This window comes from Corapipo altera, unplaced genomic scaffold, assembly GCF_003945725.1.
Source record: "Corapipo altera isolate COAL_440 unplaced genomic scaffold, ASM394572v1 255, whole genome shotgun sequence".
NCBI lineage: Eukaryota > Metazoa > Chordata > Aves > Passeriformes > Pipridae > Corapipo > Corapipo altera.
In genome coordinates this window covers 3,609,110-3,630,448 of record NW_020884929.1, presented here as the reverse complement: position 1 = coordinate 3,630,448, position 21,339 = coordinate 3,609,110, and positions in this window count along the sequence as shown.

Here is a 21,339-nt window from a genome sequence, read left to right as displayed (position 1 = left end):
TTACTCAAACAGAAGTGCTCTGGACCTCTGTGTCACTCCTTGCTTCCTGACTTGTATGTTCTCACTGGAATGGAAACCATATGTTGTCATCCTAAAGGACAGGAAGGAATAAATCAGGATGATGATGCCAATGTTTGCACATACCAGGACAAGTTGATTTAATACTGTTTTGTTTCCTTCTGACTTGCATTTTATTCCAATCTTGTTTAGTATGAAGAGAATATGAAACTGTTCCAGAATCATCCAAAATGGAAATCGTGACAGATGGCAATAAAAAAAAATATCCATAATGTGTCCCATTTTGTTTTATGCTCGTAGGGCAAGGTTATTTTTACAGCTATGGTCTTAAACTCTGTTTTATTTTTATGGCTATGATAGTAGTTAATGTTGCCTTTGCCTACTCAGCTGCCTCTACTGAATGAAATGTCTCTAACAGCTTTGTGGTTTTGTGTAGTCAACTGGTGGAGCAAATAGTGACTGATCCAGATTGGTGGTTTAAAATCCAAAAGGGAAATAAACAGGAGCTCTTCCAATACCAGGGAAAAACACCTGCAGAAAAAGTGGCAAAGAGAAGGAAACTCAGCTTGAAAAAGCAGATTGAACCAATGGATTCCCACCTCAGCAGTGGGGTCTGGGGGGACAGCAGCACCAGAGCACCTCCGTCGAAAAAGTCTGTGGACAAAGCAGGTTTTGAGGGTTTATCATAACCTGATTTTTTTCCTCAGTGAAAGGTATGTCTTTTCAGAAAGTTCCTCTCTGAATACAACTATTATTTTTGATTGAAAAGCAACTTTGGTACATTTATCAGTAACATCAAAGGTGTTTATACATTCAGACTGACCAGTTTCTCATAGATTTAATTATCTGACTTGTTTTTCAGTTATGTGGTGGGTTTTTTTGTTAATTGATAAAATATTTTTAAATGTAGATGTAATATATGGGTCAGAATAAATTATACTTTGTTAGATATTTTTAATTTAAGTGAAATTATACAGTGTCCTATTTACAAATATCTTTTGTACAGTCATAAACTTCTCACAAACCAGATCCAGACAATTTACTTGCTCCATTCTGTTACTGTAGGACAAAATATCCAAGTACTCCATGAAGCAGAAGGATGCTATTACTTAGAGCAGTTTGAAATTTTATATGTGAAATATGTCTATTCAGGACAGGTGAAACTCTAGTGACATGACAAGGGGGAATGGCTTTAAATTGAAAGAGGGAAGGTTTAGATTGGATATTAGGTAAAATTCCTTCACTGTGGGGGTGGTGTGTGGCCCTGGCACGGGTTGCCCAGAGAAACTGTGGATACCCCACCCCTGGTAGTGTTCAAGCTCAGGTTGGACAGGGCTTGGAGCAACCAAGGCAAGTGGAAGGTGACCCTGCCCATGTCGGAGTGGGTTGGAACGAGATGATCTTTAAGGTCCCTTCCAACAAAACTATTCTATGATTCCAAAATAATGAGAATCACTTGCTACATGAAGCTAAGATACAACTTTGCTCAATAGAAATCCCCACTCAACTGGTGTGATGGGGCCAGGTTCCCTAAGAGGGTGTTTTTTGTGGGTCACTGTTTTTTGCTCAGACACCACACATAACAAAACAAATGCAAACAGCACACACATGTATGGGAAGTGCTCTCTAATTTCAGCCAAAGTATATAAATGAGAAGACACATAGCACAGGGGTTTATTTCAAATTAAGAGGAGCTATTTCTGGGTTCAGGTGTACTCGCAGCAACAGACCCTGATATTCCCCAGTGTCCCAGCAGCAGCAGCAGCAGCTCATTGCCCTAAAGATGCTGGCACTGCTCCTGCACTCTGGGAGCCCACAAAAAACCCTGCCATGCAAGAGGCAATTTTAATCTCTGACACTGGGATGGTGTCCACAGCCCCAGAGAAGCCATTCTGCAGTCTTCCTGTACTATTCATTTTGCCAGTTGAAATTCATTCCTAATTTGAAAGAACTTACATAAACTAGAACTGCTGAATGAAGAGTCGTGTTACAGCATAGTGTCAATTAATCCCTTCAGATGATTTTCTTTCAGTATTGCTCAACCCAGATTTTAATTTCTTTCCAGCAGCTCCTAATCACCAAATTGTGAGCAGAATTGCCTTTCTGAGATAAGTAGCAACCCCATAAACTAACAATATATTTTTAAGAACACACTAATGTTCAAACATTCAGTAGTTAAAGTGGCAATTGCTTTGCTTTCCTGTAGCTAAGGGAAATTAAATCAAATTTCAGTGTGTCACCTCTGAAAACTTTTAGCTGTTTCTGTATGCAGTTTAATAAAGTGCCTAGCACCTGTCTGATATAAGCCATGTGTGATTATATTGCAAATAAAACACTAAAAGTCATGAAATATGTAAGTTTAAGTGCAGATCTCCACTTACAGAAGATGGGAAAGTAGAACTATCATTCTATCCATAACATCTTTTATACTCTCTCAGAATAAATGAACATGTGGTGAATTAGGATGTGACTTCTCTCACCTACCTCTAACACTAAAAAACACTAAAAAAGTAAACATTTAATCCTAGTCAGCTGCCTTGACTCTCTGTCACCAGTGTCCCAGCTTTCTCTGTAATCACAGGGAGAAGTAAGCACCTTTGATGCATCATTAATGGGTATATTTTATAAATGTCACTGGCCTTTAGAGGTGTCTGACTCTTTAACTTGATTACAGAGAAGACCCACAGAGGTGGTTCCAGCTGCACACCCAAGTTCTGGGTGGATGAAGATGCTTCTCAGACATATGTGGGTACAGAACATTGAATTACACACCATTTCAGAACTGCTCTCAGAAAGCAGGTCGCCCATAACTATGGTTGGTTCTGTGGATCTCGTAGGTTTAAAGGAAGCTAAAATATTATCAATGTTAAAAAAAAAAAATCTCAATTGCAGGAGAGAGAAAAAAAAACCCAGCTTTTAGCTGTATTTTACCTAATCACACTTGCTTGAGAACTGCTCCTCATATTACCTTGAGAAATATTACTGGAAACCAGCAATGTATTTAAAAACAGAGAAAATTTTTAATTCTTTCTGTTATTACATACTTTCTTTGATATGTTATTCCAAGGCTCTCTTGTCTTTGCTGAACTTCTCTCATGTGCAGGAATATGAAAAAACACCCTCTAACTAGTTTAATGTTTAACAAGATGCTGCATTTTTCTTTCAATATATTTACCCAACTTTCAGCATCTTTGGATATCTTTGGATATCTTCTTTTGTCTCTGATTTAATTCTTCCCTTTCTATCCTCTTCTTTACTTCTTTACTCCCATTTCTCTCTCGTTGAGAAGCGTAAGAGTGTGAAACAACACAGTTGTTTCATGGAACTATGCATTTTTGTCTCTCAATAGCTCTTCAACTGTCATATTTTGTCCTCAAAATCTGCACTCATGCTACTACATGTAGTATATATTACATAGCTTTAATCAACCATATTTCAATATTATATTTACTATGGGAAATAAAGGACATTTCCTTTCAGATCTATTGTTAATCATTATACCCCCAGCTTGAAGTCTTACACAAGCATGATGCAACTAGGGTACAATTGTTGGAGAATCTAAGTAATTTATAGGCTTCAAGTATAATCTTTGAGTTGATTAGTTATTCAAAACACAACCAAATTTACTCCAAGTATGTCTGAATAGTATAATGTCTGGAATTTAAAACATGACTAAGGAACACCTTGAATTGGTAAGAGATTTTTGTTAACTACAATTTAAGTTTGTTATTTAGGATTTTTTTTCTGATAAACACAGGTAGCTGGAAGAATTTTAAATACTATATAACTCTCTGTCTCTATTTCTTGAAGTAATTCACCTTGTCTTCTGTGTCCATCTCTTCAGAGAACCAGGTACTACGGGCAGATGTGTCTTTCTAAGTAAGGCAGAGCTAAGACCTTATCCTACATGAAAGCATTGGGAAGATAGAGGGATTCCCACTCTTCATGGCTGAACAGGGGTGAAATTATTTGACATCAAATGAAAGAATTCAGAGCTGAAGAGGATCAACCTGTATTTTGAGATTTACACACACACAGAATACTTGGTTATGGATCAGAGCATTCCTCTGCATGGCCCAACATGGAGACTGTATTTTAAATTACTATATTGAAATGTCAAAAATGTGACAGTTTGATCTTTGTTTGTCTAACACTGTATTATTATAAAGGCACTCTTAAAAAAAAAAAAACACAACCAAAAAAAACCCAACAAAAACCCCCAACAATCCAGTTTCCCAGCAGTCACGAATTACGGATAAGACAAACTTAAAAGGAAGCCCTAACTTTGGGAATGTGATAGTACCTTACCTTCCTGTGGCTTCCTTTCCTGCTCTTGCTATTCATTGATATTTGAAGGTGAAAGATGCACATCATACCAAATCCCAGTGAGTTTCATATCTTTAGGCTCAATGTGATCTTTTTTTGCATGCTGTGACTGTTTTCAGCTTTTGATAAAGCTGTGTTCTGCATTTTGTTTGGCTGCCAGTGGGCCATTTGTGTGTTATTTATAACGTGATCTGTGGCATTATGGAATAACTTTGCATACAACAGACGTTCTTAACAAAATCAATAAATCTTTAGCCCTTTACAAGGTTACATTGTCTTAGTCTGCATTTGTCCCTTGAAAAAGATCTTGGGCCATGGCCAAGGCTTCTAGATCCCACTGTATAGCAAGTAGTAAATGATAGTTATTTCAAAGAGAACATGGGTCTGACCAAGTCCAGGTTGTTCAGTTATCCTGGTGCTACCACTTCTCTTCCTCTCACTGAACAAACCACGAGAACCAGGGGAAACCGAAAGGGGAAACATTAAAAACCACAGGCTTAATACAAAGGCCTTAGCAATGCTACTGTGGCTTTTGTCTTCCTGTGAACCCTCCCCCCTTCGCTCTGCTGTACAAAGCAAACAGCAGTGACATTCGGCTGCTGTTCAATGGCAGAGCAGGCTGCAGCTGCAGATATTTAGGAGACAATTTGTATTCCTAGGCATCAGCTAAAAAGAAGGGTCGCTCAGCGTCATTCAAACAAAAAGCCCCAAATCGTGAAGCAGATTGCAAGTCTCCTCTATCTCTAGAAATCATATGTCTTTATGCCTCCTCTAGAGTTATTTCTCTCATGTGTGTGCTTCCTGGAGTAAAAAAAAAAATATTATTTTTTTCATCTTTTGATTTTTTTTCAGGCACTTGTTTGTTTTTATTTTTAGTGTCATGGGTACCATATTAATAGGTCACTTCTTCCCATTGCCTTGATTGTTTTGATCCACTGCAATGGGAATAACATTTCAGCATCAAGGCAGGGCAGGGGCAGAAAGCTCAGTGAGTAACATCAAAGAACATTCTGTATTTTGTCAGTTTAGTGATTAGCAGTGAGATAGCTAAGGCCATAGTAGAGCTCTAGTAATTTTCAGAAGATGTGCTTGATTTGTGCTTTCTGCGAAAGTTTGCTGTCGTATTTTGTTTAGAGTGTTGTTGGACAAAAGATGGTGCTGCTGAAAAAAATGTGACCAGTCCTCAGGAACTAGGAAATATCATTCTAGCAAGATTGGAAGTGCAATTCCTTATTGGCTCAGGAGCCGGGTTAAGCTTTATATGCTTATCCAAACATACCCTTTAAACTCTCTGGGTTCAGCCATTGCATTAGGTAAGATAACCAGCTTAATTACCCCTGAAGAGACAGCCAAGGTGTTGGCTGCCTGGTGCACAACATAATGTTCTCCCTGAAATTCAAGGCCATAAATTGATTTTATTCACAGCAGGTCTTCGAAGGGAATCATACAAGGGGAATTTTGCCTGTGCAGGTTGCAAAAGGGTACAGATACAAGAGCCACACTTGCTCACAGATCCTTTTGGGATGGCTACTGAGCTCCAGCTCCAGCGTAACCACCTTATCAATATCCATGCAGGGCAGGAATGTTGCACTGTGATTCAGTACCTTGCCCTGTAAAGGACTTGGTGGCCTTCATGTGCAGGGAAAGGAGTAAGGACATTCTGATTTTGTCATCCAAGGTGGTATCTTTTACTGGCATCAACCTTAAAAACTACTATGAAAGTCTGGGGACTTTTAGAATGAAAAATATCATGGAAGGACTAAACTTTTTGCCTTCTTTTACTCCATGCACACCTAATGTGTTGTGCCAGCACAAGTCCTGGTATGCAAAATAAGACATACCTACTCAAAAATCTTTCTTTGAATGGTTGCTATCTGTCTAATAAAAGGGAAGAAAAACAAAAGATGCAAAGCACCTATTGCTGAATACGAATTTTGCATCCAGCAATGAAATTTTATGGATTGCCAGACAAAGCAGTCCTGGAAGAACACACCTGCAACAAGTGGCTCTCTGCCTGCTGGCAAGTCAGCGTTCCAAACATTCCAAACTCTGACTACAGTCAAGGGACTCCTGATCTGCTAGCAGGATGAGCATGGGAAAGAGAAGAAACTTTATTCACTGAATGCATTATTTGTCCTGAGTTATTTTCTCGTCTCTGTTTCTGACAAGGAAATCAATTGTCCTGTGAAATAAATTTCCACCAGAGCATCACTGCTTGTCACACTCAGTCTAGAAAGAGAATACACTTGCTTACCAGTAGTAATGAACCACTTTGTTAATTAGCTGGCTTGACTTTATTGAGTTCTGAGCACTAGATACTGTTTTCAGTGTTCCTCTGGTAGGAATGGATAAAAAGGCTGATTTTGCATAGAAAAGTTTGCATGCACAGGAGAACAAGTGAAAATGAGCTTGATGCACTATCTATTTCTGTTGGTTCTTGTCACCTATTAAAATAAATGTCCCATTTCTCTATGCTTCCACATCTGTTTGGGAACAAATGCTTTCTCATTTACAGTTTTCCTGAAGAGATTAAATGGTCGCTTTCTCCATTTACTGAGGGTAAGAATATTTTATGAACCTTAAAAAATCAGCTGTTATTTGATCAACTGCTGCTGCTGAATGGACAATGCCCATTGTAGCCTCACTGTGGGTACTGATTTCATTTGACCTTCCTCACTTTCTGCTCAAGCTTCTCTGTAATCATATTGTTGTGATGATTCGATCCTAGAGAGCCATATGTATTTTTTCCCAAATTAAACACACTTTGAAAAGATGTTGATCTCTTCCTTCTGGTTGTCTTATCGCAAAAAAGTATTAATGTGGGTCAGCATCCTGCTGACTGCTGCTATGATGGGTGAAGTCTCTTGATGAATTATTGTGCTTCTATAGAAAGAGCAGAGAACACTCCTGTGTCAATGATTTCAGAGAAGGTTATCAAATGAAAGCCAGGGTATTTTCCAGGTATTCAACAAGGATATTTTCATCCATCTGTACTCAGGGTATTCTCATTCCCTATCAATCTCCAGCTTCTGAAATTCCCCCAGAACAATGTACTCTGAAGCAGTGACCAAAGAGGACTAAAATGTCCTTTAAACTGTAAAAGTTCTCACCTTGCAAAGGTGATGGTGTCAGGGTGAAAACAATGCAAGGTCCTCTAGCAGACATCACATGAAGGAAGGATGGGAGCCTGGCTCTGCCTGGGACCAGCAACAATGCCAAACAGGCCCAATTCCCATCACCATTTCATCAAAGTAGCTTACTCCCCAAAGCAGGTACTTTATTTAGAGAAGAGCTGTTGCTTTGATTTATACGGCAACTGGAAGCTGCTGTTAATTTCCAACAGCTTTCTCTTGTGCCTCAAAGTTTCAAAGCCCTGGCATATTTGCATATATATTAGGGAGTATACAGCAATGGCTCTTTTATGAGTACACCCTAGCATTTTATTGCATATTGCAGGTGATCATTCTGAAAGGGAAAAATGAGTTTGCTGCCACATTTCTTGTGATATCTCCCAGAATACATTACAGATCTTAATTGACAGTATTATTCCAAAATGCCCACAGACTTGGGCTGTTTTATAGGTCTATAAAATCAAATCATTATTCTCTGCTGCTGAATTCAAGAAAATTTTATTGGTGTCTGATAAACTGGTTTACAGCTACGTCTTGGAAAGGAAAACAAAGGACTGACAGCGTTCAGAGGAAATAAGATTTATTAGAAAATGAAGATATTACTTGAATTATACCTTCCAGCTCATTATCTTTTTCTTTTTTTCGTTCCCAAGTTTGATGAATAACTGTTCCAAGTATGGAATTTTAGAAACATCATTAGCATAAAGAAAAGAACAGAACCGGTCACTATTTGCTTTTTGGTGGTTGCACTGGACAATAAGAATACAGAAATTAATTTAATTTATTATGTAAGACCTTTATATCTAAGGCTACTTGCACAGTCAAACTCAGCATATGCATTTTGCTGAAAATGATAAATATTTTGCCACTGTTTTTCAGTACTGTGTTTGACAATTTGTGTCCCCAGGCTCTTATCAAAATGCCAGGATATAGTCATTATTCCTAATTCCCATGTGTATTATAACTAAAGGGAAATATCTTTGACTTAGTATCTGCTATCCTCTGCAACCGTGTGCCCATTATGGATGCACCAGAGAAGAAAGCACACTCACTTTTGCTTTTTAAAGTAGGGTGTAGATTTATTGATAACAAATACAGCTGTGTCATTTAGGTCTCCCTTACATTCAAGTACAACCACCACTGTGGGAAGATGAAAAATTACTTTAAAGATTATTTTAATCCCAATAGACTTAATGAACTCTTCTGGTGGAAGTAGCACAGATTTCTTGCTTCATAGAAGGTGAATTATGCAAATAAAAATGAAGGAGCTGGATGTTCTGCAGAGTGAACCTCTGAGTACATATTGCTCCATAAAATTACCAAGCCTCAGTCTAATTAATTCTGCAAGCTGGCTGGATTTTTCATCTAACCAGCCAGAGCAGATACCATGGAGACTTGAAGTAGGTTCCAGTAATCACCAAGCAGTTCACAGCTCTTTCTGGTTTCCTCTGCGTTACCCCTGTTCAGGGAGTTTATAAACCCCCTCAGCCCAGCTTCACTCTGCTCCCTGGCTGGGTGATCCAGTGTGGTGACACCTTCAGGGACACAGGGAGGTGTGGGATGTGCTCCCTCACTGCCTCCAGGCTGGGGGCACAGCCCAGCACCCCTGGGGCATCCGTGCCCCACGGAGCTGCAGAATTTATATTGAAAGCTTTAGGAGCTATTTTTAACTGCTAGGATTGTTCATGAACTGTATATGTAACTCTAAAATATGAGAATTCATGTGGTGCAGTACTAAATTTCACTCTGAAGGTCACGTGCTGTGGTGAATTTGTAAGTGTTTTGGTAACTTCTTGTCTGTGTCTTTCCAAAAAAAGCCCTCTAAAAAACCAAAATAGAGAATGCTTGAGATGACGACTACAACTCTCCCTTCTACCTTAAACTGGCTACTAAAAGCTTTCTTTCTGTTTTTCCCAATACAAGCATAGTTTTCTTTTTCTCGGTACACCACGGTAATCGAATCGTGCTTGTGCCCTGCTAACAACAAACACATTTAAGCACGACAGATCACTGTAGCTTAGCAAAGCTCTGTCTATGCTCCAAATCCATACATGCCAATTTTGCATAGCAAAGAGTGTGCACTTTTTCCCGCTGTTGAGAGCACTTAAACCCATTGGTCTGAGGAAATGTTTTGGTTGTTGTTTGATTTATACTTGCAATTTTGTAAGTACATTGAATTTTCAAATTTAGCATACGTGCCCAGAAATACTCTCAAAACTACATGTTAATGTATTTAATGTAACGGTCCAAACCTCTCTCAGTCCTTTAAATTAATACCGAAGGAGGAATATAAATCATTAACAAATGTTTCATGAAAATCAACCTTAATAAAGTCAGATTCTGTTCTGGAACTAGGATGCCAGTAACAAAGCCAATAATAGAGCAGTCCCCCTTTCCACCACATCAACAAACACATGCGTGTTTGCTCTGTACTTGCAGCCTGCATTTTCTGTTCCTGCAGTGACAGACTGAAGAAAAATATGCAAAAGCCCTCTCCAGTTGGATACAACCATGGAGTAGCTGATGTTGTTACAAGCAGGAAAAGGTTATGGCTGACCCATAAATAAGCCACTTTCTGGTGGAAGTGAATTCTTGTTGAGGCTTAGCTACTGCAGAGACAAGCAGTCAGGGCTCAGCTCGGCAGTTTACATTGAAAACTCCAAGACTTGAGTAGTTCTCCTCAGAAATCCCTAAACAAAGAAACTTTTAATGCCTCTCTGCAGCCCTCCTGGAGGTTCATGGGGAGTAGAAGCCACTTTACATCTCCCAGGCTTCCTTCCTTGGTAGTCACGAGGAGTATGACAGTGCATTATACCCTGGAAGTAGCAGAGCTTGTCTCCTCCTGGCCAGCTGTGCAGCTGCTCCTCATGTGTCTGAGTCACCCCATCCTTTTTTTTGGGAACTTCAGATTATGTAAGATACTGATGTTACATGTATATCACGTTGTGTAGGGTTGTAAGTACTGAAACATGAGCGTTGGAGCTGGAAAACAATGCCAAAAGCAATGAAACACCACATTTCTGAGAGCTTTACAAAACAAAATGCTTAACACTCTTGTCTCATATTTCAACTATTTTCCCACAAAAAAAAAACCCTCCTTTCTTTCCTCCCCTAGAGAGAGAAAATTATTTCTGAGAAAATGTTTTTCTTCTTAGTAATTGTCATCAAATGTTTGCCTGGACAAAATATTTGTAAAAATCTGTATTCCTTTCCAAAAAGGAGCTCCTGTGTAACAATAAATAAAAACAGAGTCGTTTTACCAAGACAGCATATTAGCTCCTTTGAAATCTCAGAAATCTTGCACCAAATTGCAAAATTAAGTTTTCAGACTTTGAATAGCTCTGCCAGGAGCTCAATTTTTAAGCATTTTTCTGTCTTGGATAAGTGGGAGTGACTCCTACTGAGAGGACCAAACGCATGGTTGGTGACAACAGCATCCTGTCAGAGCAGCTGGGAAGCACTGCTGCCCCTGGCTCTGCTTCCTGTCAGCAGCACCTTGTGGTGGGTTTGTGTTCAAGCTGGAACATGTTCATGAAATCCCCATCCCAAATTTCTGGACTTTTCTTTACCCAGGGTCTTACCTGGCCCTCAGATGGAGTGAGCTTGTCTTTTCCAATGACCCTTTCAACTACATTGCTAATAACTATTGGATGTGGGGGGTTTATTACCATTTTTGTCTTTTGAGACAAGACCTATGTACACATTCTGGGCAAAGATTAGTTTTCAGAAATTTCCTGGACTTAAAAAAAGAAAAAAAAAGAGGAATTGCAGAAGTCTGAAGATTAGACCTATTTTTACTTGCGCCGATGAATCGATTCATATCAATAACACACTGATTTATTTAAACAGTGTTCCAGACTGCTTGTCTTTCTTGGAAATCAGTTTCTGCCTGTTTGCTTTTTTTTCTTAATTCCCCATACCAAAGAAGAGCTGTATAAATCTTCTTGTCTGTCCATCTGAGACCTGATTAACCACACCAACCAACTCCCTTCAGATCAGAGAAATACCCATTTGTGATTATTGGCAATTCTCTGTCATCAGGGTTACAGAGATGGTCTCTGCATTTCTTCTGCAAGAAAAAGTCCAGCTTTTCCTACTGTAATTTAATTCCCGGTGGGTGGGATATTCAGAGAGAAGAAGTGCAGCCATCAGTCAGTCAACCTGCCCAAATCTTTCCAAGGTCATTACAGACGTGGCTGTGGCAGTAGCTGAAGAGGTTGCACCATGTTCTTCCCTTACAGGTTTCAGATACAGCTCCCTAAGCTGCTATGAGCTTTGTTAGCAAACTCCTCCTTTAGACAAGTATTATTATTATTATTATTATTATTATTATTATTATTATTATAATTATTTCCTGAGTGGAAATTTCTAAATGTCTCTTCAAAGCCAAATGAAAACGAGGTTGAGTTTAATACCTGGAATTGTCCTAGTGAAAATAAGCTAAAAAATTAAATGTTTTGATTGTTTTAAAGTTAAAAAGGAGTCTAATACTGACACTGAACTTTTTAAACTCAGTTCTTGTGTTACCACGAAAGTCCACACAAGTTTTTTAAACAGTACTTGACTTTATAAAGAAAACTAACTTAGGCTATTTTTATTCACAGTAAACCTATCAAATTTAATGCTATTTCACAATTTTTAATAGCATTGTTAATTATATTGAAACCCTTCAGAGGTTTTCTGTTGTTATAAAAAATGTTGTATATTAATATGTTATGTGTATATTTCAGTTTAATATCATATTCCATAAGTTTTATGATGGTTATTTTTGCTGGTACAAAAGTCCTGAATTGTTCCATAAGTCACTCTCTATAAGAAACTGCTAGATACAAAGCAGCAAGAAAATAATAGCTTGGGTTTGGCAGGTCTTAAATTTAACAAATAAGTCTTTAAACTAGTCAGGGACTCAGGGAATACTGTATTTCTCTTTCTGTTTTCAAAGGAGAACTTGGGTCAGTCAGAAGTCCTTTTTAATCCTTCCAAGGCAGAATAATTAATAGTTCAAGGGAAAAAAATTTTCATTTGTTTGCAGTCATTCGCTGTTAGAGCAGCTTTAGTTTCTGTCAGCATTTCTGTTAGTTTTTCTTTGAGCTGGAGGCTTGTAATTTTGAATAACACTCGTCCTGGCCTGAAACTCAGCAATATATGTGTATTAATCAGGGGACTTCAGATATTGGCCTACTTCTTTGCCACATAGCAAGAGTTATGACCCCTTAGATCCACTAAAGAAAAAGCTGGGGAAAATGCATGTCTATCTCCAGAGAAAGCAGAAACACAGAATGATTTGGAAAGAGAGAACAATGAGAGACCTCATGAAAATCTAAAGCATCAGATTTATTTCTTGAAGCCAAAACAATCTGCAATCTTTTTTGTTCTTTCCCTTCCATAAGGGAGATACAGGAAAAACTGTTCTCAGGTTAGAAACACAGTGTCTAGTGAATTTGGCATTTATTTTTTCCCTACATTTAAGTTCAGTGTTTGGGGGGAGCTTCAGGTAGTTCTGGCTTGGAGGCAGTGGGGTGATCACAGAGGAACTTGGCTGACAAGAGTGGGATGAACCACTGAAAGGAATTGAAAGAGGGTAGGTATAGGTTAGTTACTAAGAAGAAATTCTAAATAACTATTATTACTGCGAGGATGGTGAGGCCCTGGCACAAGTTGCCCAGAGAAGCTGTGGATGTCCCATCCCTGGAAGTCCTCAAGGCCAGGTTGGATTTGGAGCAACCTGGTCTAGTGGGAGGATCCCTGCCCACGGCAGGGGGTGAAACAAGATGGTCTGTAAGGTCCCTTCCAACCCAGACTATTCTGTGGTTCTATAGTATTTAATCTTTCTCCATTACAGTACAGCTCCCAAGATTAAAGATATTTCAGAACACACCACAAAAGAAACACAAATTATTATTATAATCACTTTGTAGTTTTTCTCTGTAAAACTATCCTGCCAGATGTGTTAAATGCCATTTATCATTTCACTTTCATATCGCAGACATACAGTTAGATCAAAGCAACTTTCTCAACACAGGGTAACAGCAGTTAGTCTTTAATTAATAAAACAGTGAAATTAACACTTAGATATTAAACTATTTCTAACTTTGATGCAGCTCATCTACAGGACATATGTTTTATTGCTGATAAAAAAATAGTCTGCATCCTCATAGACCATAAGTGAGTGTGGCTACAGATTCCAACTGTTTTTAATAGATCTCAGGTCTATCACACCCAATGTTTTTTTCCTTTTGGATATATGAACCTGCCATCTCTTTTTTTTCTTGTTGAAACAAGCTCTATCACACATATGAGAAATGAACTCTCCCAAACCACCACATTATAAAGGTGAGAAATTATTAGACACAATTCCCATGATGAACCAGAAGTAGTTTGAGAGAAGGTCCAGGTGGAGGGTGTCTTTAAAAGTGGAAAGATGAATTACTGTTAAGGCAGACCACAAGACACACAGGACAACCAAAGAATAGGGAAAGGACAGAAAGCTGGAGAAAGAGAGACATTTACAGACTCTAAAGGCGGAAAAAAATGTTTACCTTAATAAAACTGCCACAAATTAATCTTGTTGGCAAAAAGCTTTAGATAATAAAAATTCTGCTTTTCTAGCATATGAAGAAAAGCAAAGCTGTCCCTGTTTTTGCCTGGTACCCTGTTAGCCCTACCTTTTCCTATGTTTGCTCCTTGTAGCATGTCAAATGCTTGTCACTGAAAACACTGCCATTTCTATGGGAAATGCAATGTACCATGACTAAGGTTATAAACTGCTGAGCAAACAGAAAGGACATAAAATGGATAACAGGGGGGAAAAAGAGAGAACCTGCTGTTAAATAATCCTTCAAACACTGTTCTGAACAATTTGACCAGATTAATAAGCTTTTCTCATAATAATCCCTTATAAAATGGGATGTGTAGGAACTGGGAACATCCGTTTGTCCTGTCTTAAGCAAAGGACAGAGGTAGGTGATGAGGAAGAAGTAATTTTGAATTCATCATTCATATACTCAACCAACCACGAGGAAAAACTTAATTTCCTACCTTGGAAATGTAGGCTCTATCACACAAAAAAAAAAAAAAAAAAAGCATAGGAAAAAAGATTTAGATACACAGATTCTGATGCTGCCATTCTTCTGTGTTTCTAAGAGTTTACCAGGACCTGAAAATATTCAGCAAAGTTTTACACTAAGCTTCATTCTCTCTCTTTTCTTTTTCTGTGAGAATATATATTTCAAGCCACAGATGCATTTCTAGGATATAAACTCAGTCTAGGTTTCACAAGACACCAGGTGAAAGCACTTCTGCTTGCGGCCACCCACTGATTAGCAACAGCATCCCTCAAGTGGTATATTACACCCTGTAAGAATGTAGGACACAGGCACACAAATCTAATTGCAAACATGGAGGAATCATTTTCTCTCTGAATTGTGGGGCAATTGTCATTTCTGTCATGGACAAAGCTTTCTGCTGCTGGGAAATTGAAACTGTTGTAGTTGCTCAAGGACAAACAGCTTATGTTGACTTTTACCCCCACTCAGAGCAGAGCATGTATCTCTCCCCCTCGAAGGCAGGGTTCCCTCTGAGCCCTTCACATGGAGAATTAAGCCTTGGAAAGGTCTCAGCTCAGCTTACACCCGGCTCCTGTGATCGACGGGAACAGAAAACCTGCTTTAAAATAACAGTACAGGAAGCTACTGTGGTGTTCTCCAAGTAACCTACAGCGCTGTAAAGCAAGCCATAAATCTGCTAGCAGGTCCTGCACAGATCTAGCTTTCTTAGCAAAAGTGTGCATAACCATATAACATGAGGGGCAAGCACACACATCTCTCCTTTCACCACCTGAAACCCTGATAGCTGTTTCATTCATAAAGCCTCCGTTGTGAGGGCTTTGCCCTCCTGGGGATTTGAAGCTGCAACAAGTGCTGAGGACTTGATAAGGAAATACTTGTCTGCTCAGGACCTTATACCTTTCAAAATTATAGCAAGTTGGACTGACAGCACTTGAAAAGTTGCAAACCTGCTGTTTGATAGCTGAAGAATGTGTCCTGTAGTTGTCCAAGGATTTGGGGGAGACTTCTGCATGGTTGTACCCATTACCAGACTAGGAATGAGACACAAAACTTCCTTACCCCCCAAAAAATGAAAGGTACAGGTTGAGAAGGTTGACAAGCTGTAGGCTGGTGCCTCTGGCCCGTTTTCACAGAAAGCCTGGGTTTGTCTTGCATTGCTGTTAACAGCAGCTTTAACTGGAAATGTGTTTCGATGGTTCTGAGCAACAGACGTGGCAGGGCTCAGCAGCTTCCAGGTCACAGAAACAACTATTTTTAAATATGTTTAACATTACTGTTAGGCATGTGATTATCTTCTGAAGTTTACAGATTTTCAGTTCTTTACACCTAATTCTTTGCAACTTGTCTGCTGATGTTGTGTGAAACAAGCTCTTTAAATGTGTCTGGAGTGCCAGGCACTTCTGAGACATGTGCAAGGCTACCTTTGACCCTTGGCACATACTTTCCATCTTCTCTGCTGAACTAATAGTGTATTTTCTTCAGATAAAGAGGTGCTGCATCCTGAAATAATAATCCAGACTCTTATTTTGAAACCTTGGAGAAACTCAGATCTGACAGATGGTGAGTGAATAATGCAGAGAATCATAGAATGGTTTGAGTTTGAAGGGACCTTAAAGTTCGTCCAGTTCCAATACTCTGGCCATGGGCAGGGACTCCTTCCACTCGATCAGTTTGCTCAAAGTCTCTTCCAGCCTGGCCTTGAATTCTTCCAACGGCAGTTTGATTTGCATAGTGCAGCAAGCTAGGTCTGGATCCTATTTATTTCTCCTTGTTTTCCCAGTTCTCCTTTTGTAATTTTTTGTCATCCTGTAATAGAGCTTGCAGCTTCTTTCTCTGCTTGCATTTTGTTACAAACAGCATGAGGGTCGCCACTTTAAAATATTTTGTCTGGTGTTAAACTCAGGAAAGAAAAATAATCTACTTTATTTTCACCTGGGCACAGAGATATCTAAGCCATTACAGTGAGAGTACAAGGTAATTTTCATTGGGGCGGTGAATAGCTTCGCTCCCTGCTGAGCAGCAGAAAGATGCTATTTCTGAACCTCTCACATTCTGCTTCTTGTTTTGATTTTCTTTGGAAGAAAACTTCAGTAGTCAGTTCCCATCCAGGCCTTGCTTCTTCAAGAAGATGGACACCTTCTGTTCCTGCATATTGCCATCATGTGTGTTGCACATGTTTGCTGCAGCTGAACGTGACTACGTGTGAGGGGAAGTCTTGCTCCGCCAGACTGTTCTTCCTGGAGAAGATCCATTTCACCTGGATACAGGATGGTGAGGTGTCCCTGTTTATGAAGTTGGAGGTTTATTCAAATGTAATTTCAGACACTGACATGCCCTGAGGTGCGCATTATCCTGACAGGAGTCAAGGTCAGGCACAGGCTCAGCGTGCCAGCAAAGCAGATGTTTAATCGAAGCCATATAAAATATTTACAGGGAAGCTGCAGCTGTTGGTGAAGTGCAGCACATGACACGTCATTTGACATGAAAGGTTTAAGGAAAATCCTGAGATGTGACCTGGCAACGGCTTAAAATAAATAATCTGTCAGGAATCTAGTTTTTCTCCTTCTTAAAGCCAGGTTGGATTCAATCTGTCTAAACCAAGATTCGCTTTGCCAGGCTCCTCGGTGCTTCTGCCACAAACAGGAATGATGATAGTTCCCTCAAAGTCTCTTTTGATCCACGTTTCACAGCTCATCTGAAGCTGAAGACATTACTTTTCTGGCAGTTCCCAACAGAGCACGCCTGGATGGCACTGGCTTCCACTTCTGACTTTTAATGCTGCATGTGCTTAAGTCAATAACCACTTTTTTTCTGACATAGTGTGTGATGATGAAGACATGAGAGGAAATGTAACCCGGACTTCATGCAATAAAAGCAGACAGCTTGTGACTTTCCCTCTTGACTCTGAAAACTATTTATTACCTGCTTATTAAATGAAAGAAAAAATTCCTCTTTCCATGTAAACTGGAAAATCCTCATGGTATCCTCTTCTTTTTGCTCTTAATGTTTCAGCTAGCAACTTGTTCAGAATTTCACATAGTGAATTGTTCTTCCAGCTCTGTGCTGGCAACAGCTGGGGATCCAATGCCACTGCAAAGCCTCCTCTGCTCCTTCCAAAGAACTGAATGTCTGCAAAGGATGTTCAGCACTTTGCTTGGTCGAACCCCTTTTTAAAAAGAGTGGTGCTCACATTATTGCATGCCCAGCTGGCACAGTGATTCATGTACAGACAAATTATCAAGATAATAAAACTGACACTTGGAAATAATTTTTCTTTAAGTTAGGAGGGAATTAAAAGCACAGCTACAACCCTTTGTGAGTAGTTGTGTTTGTGGAGCAGCTAATTAAGCACAGTCCTTCTCATTTAGTCTGACCTGCTCATAAGGAGAAACAGTGACCTTGTTGGAGCTGAGGCCAGAAATCCCACTGATTTTTGTTGGGTGGGGATCCTACTTTCCATGTATAAGTGCAGGTGCAAGTATTTGCAGACTTAGACCCTTGTGTTGGGTTTTTGATGCATTTATATTACATTTTTTTCCCCCAGGAGCCTTATAAGCAGGGTAAAACCCACTTTCACAGCCAAGTCTTTATTCTTTGTATAGGATTAACTTCTAGTTAATGGGGAATATGTTTAAAGTTACTTTCTTTTGAAAACTGAACAAAGAAACATAGGGGTTGGGTCTGAAACTTTGTTGTTTGAAAAAAAAATAAATTAAAAATAAAATTTTAATCAATATCTGGGATTTTGAGAAACCCTGAATGGACTTGGATTCCCTATCTTATTTAACTTTTTTGCTTTTAATTCAAGTAGAGTTTGTTATTCCCTCCCCATGGCAGGAGGGTGTAACTTGATGATTTTTAAGGTCCTTTCCAACACAAACCATTCTATTATTCTTCTGAAGTTCATTTAAAAAAGTATTCATATGATGAAACTTGCATATTTTCAATGCAGAATGAAATAAGCTTCATATATGAGCAAATACATGCAGTTCTCTTTTGATACCTACCTTTACCATATCTTACAAAAAATTAAAAATTTTGCCAGTGTTTAATAATGAAAAACATCCTCCTGCCCCTAGTCACCCTTTAAATCCTTAAGAGCAGGCAGGTGTAAGAACACAAAAAGGATTCTTATTAAAGATGTGCAGAAAGACTTAACTCCTGCTGAAATATCTATTCCTCTTGAAAATCTGGCACTGAGTGAGTTTTACCTGCTAACAGGCTGCTTTTACTGGGCTAGTACCTAGATAGTCATATGCATATCAAGATGTCTCTTTGCCTCAGATTAAGCTGAAATGCTACATATTACCCACGTGGATCTGACCAGGATATACTTTGTTCGTCCAAGAATGCTCCATAGAGCAGTTACCTGCATCTTTATTTCCCCCCAGGGAAACTTGTGTGAAATGTAAATCTATTAAGCCATGTCATGATTAAATCCGATCATTTTTGGCTTTGGGTGTCTATCAACATACAGTGGTTCACAGGATTACCCAGAGATTATTTTTGCATCACGGTTGCCAAGCTTTGGAATGGGCTGCCCAGGGAGGCACCGGACTCACCGTATCTGGAAGTGTTCAAGAAATGGCTCGACGTGGCTCTTAGAGCCATGATTTAGTTGACAAGGTGGTGTTCTGTCAAAGGTTGGACTTGATGATCATGGAGGTCTTTTCCAACCTTAATGATTCTACTATTCTATGATTATGGACAGCAATCCATGCTTTTATTAGGATTTTATGATCCTACAGCCTTACAGCACTTATAATATTGAGCAAACATTAGTTTCACTAAATCTGTCTGTTTATCTACCAAGTCTGCCAACTTCCCCAGAGTAAATGGCTTCCTCCTCAGTCTTGGAGAATTATACTGAACTGTGCCAATGGACAGCAGAAATGAGAGTGAATGGGATAAGTAGTACAGGGAGGAGAGGACAAATCACACCTGGTCTTGTCTTGCACTTTCCTGTGTGAAAGGAAATATTTGCACTGTGTAGCCCACGCCTATTTAATTAAAGTTCAAAGCTTGAAAACTATGCCTTGCTTTTACATACCTCTGTAGGGAGAGCCGAAACAGTGGCAATGGTATGGGGGAGCATGGGGCTGGAATGTGGGAGACAAATAAAACCCAGCAAAGATACCACTTACAGAGCCAAACTTAACCAAACCAAATGAAAATGGTCCTTAATTTTCCAGGATATAGGGCTCAACTGCAGTAATTTATCACTTAGCTGAGGTTTTGCACTTTTTAATTTCTAGCAGACCTACTGAATTTAAGAGAAAGAATGCTGGAAAAAGTCTTACTCCCTCTTCAACTGAGTAAAACAGACACTTTTGCAGGAAAAGCAAAATGAAACCTAGATTAAGCCTAGACTAAGTTTTACTGGCCAAAAAAATCAACTCATGCACTAATGAAGAGCCTAGATCTGCTTCCAGAAAAGGAAGATTGGAAAAGTGAGAAAAAAAACCTCAGTGGATGATAGAAGGGAAGAGAATGGTGGTGTCCATTTCAGATATGGATCCAAAAAATGGTTGTTACAGTCTTGAAAAACTTTTGGCTTGCAAGAGTAGACTGCATGGATTTCTAAGGAGATTTGCAATTTAATTAAGTTTCTCATGTTTCCTGCTTTTGCATTTCCTCATGGTAATGGAGCATGTTGAACACCAAGGACCAGAAGAACAGAAGGGTGTGAAAGCAAAAAAATCATTGAATTAAGACAGCATAATCATATGCTTTAAAAGATTAGCTGAATTTAAGTCCTGGGCAAACTTCCATTGTATTTTGAAGCTTTTACTGTTTCTAGGTGAAACTAAAAGAAAATTACATTAAACCTTGAACTTTTATGCTTTCCACGTATTTTGTACACTTCACACAGTTCTGATATTTTTACTCCTAGTCTTCTCTTACAAAAGCAACAGCACTATGCAGACTCTTAACAGTCTTCAAAGAACACAGATATTGCACCCAGATAATTTTTTTGCCAAGTTGTCTGCTGCAGGCAAGAGAATGATTTTTATGCCTTTATGCATTAGCATATTTTCAAGGTGATATAAAGTGCCTTTATAGAACCCCCAGAAATAAGAAAATGTCTGGGGTATATTATAGTATCTTTTTTCTCCAAGTAAACATAATTTTCTTTCTCAGCTTTATTAGCTCAAAGAGCTGAAGGAATAATAAATAAAATAAACCCATCAATATAGCAATCTACAAGTCATTTGGCTGCTTTGCATGTATTTTAAAGCATTCTTGTCCGAGCTGTAATGTGAATGATGTCCTGTTTGCATGACTTGTTATAGAAAATTTATATTCTGCTATATACTATTGTGTGCACCTGAATGTGGCATTTGCAAGCAAATGTGCAGTTGTTAGCAAAAATAACAAAGTTTTCTCTCTTAGAGGATGAGAAACCACCCTTAGTTAAACCTGGGCATCATGACCTCAGCTCTCACTGTCAGGAAGAGAAGGTGATGAAGCCACAGGCTTCCTGAGCGTGGAAGCATGTAAATGCAAATTCCTTTGTGTGAAAGTGAAAAGGGACTTTTAATAGAAAACCTTCCACATGCATTTATTGAAGGATTAGAAAAAATATTTTAACTTTCCTCCTCACCTTCACACTACAAAGAGCCTTGTCCCGGTGAAAAAAAATAAGTGTGGAATGCACTCTTCTCCCATTAAGTAGGGAAGGGAGAGTAGAAACCCATCCAGCACTGACTTCACTGCTGGAGAAATCCCTTTTAAAAGCTTCAAAAGTATGGAATATGGACCAATTTTCAGGTAATTTCTACAGAAGTCTTAAAGTT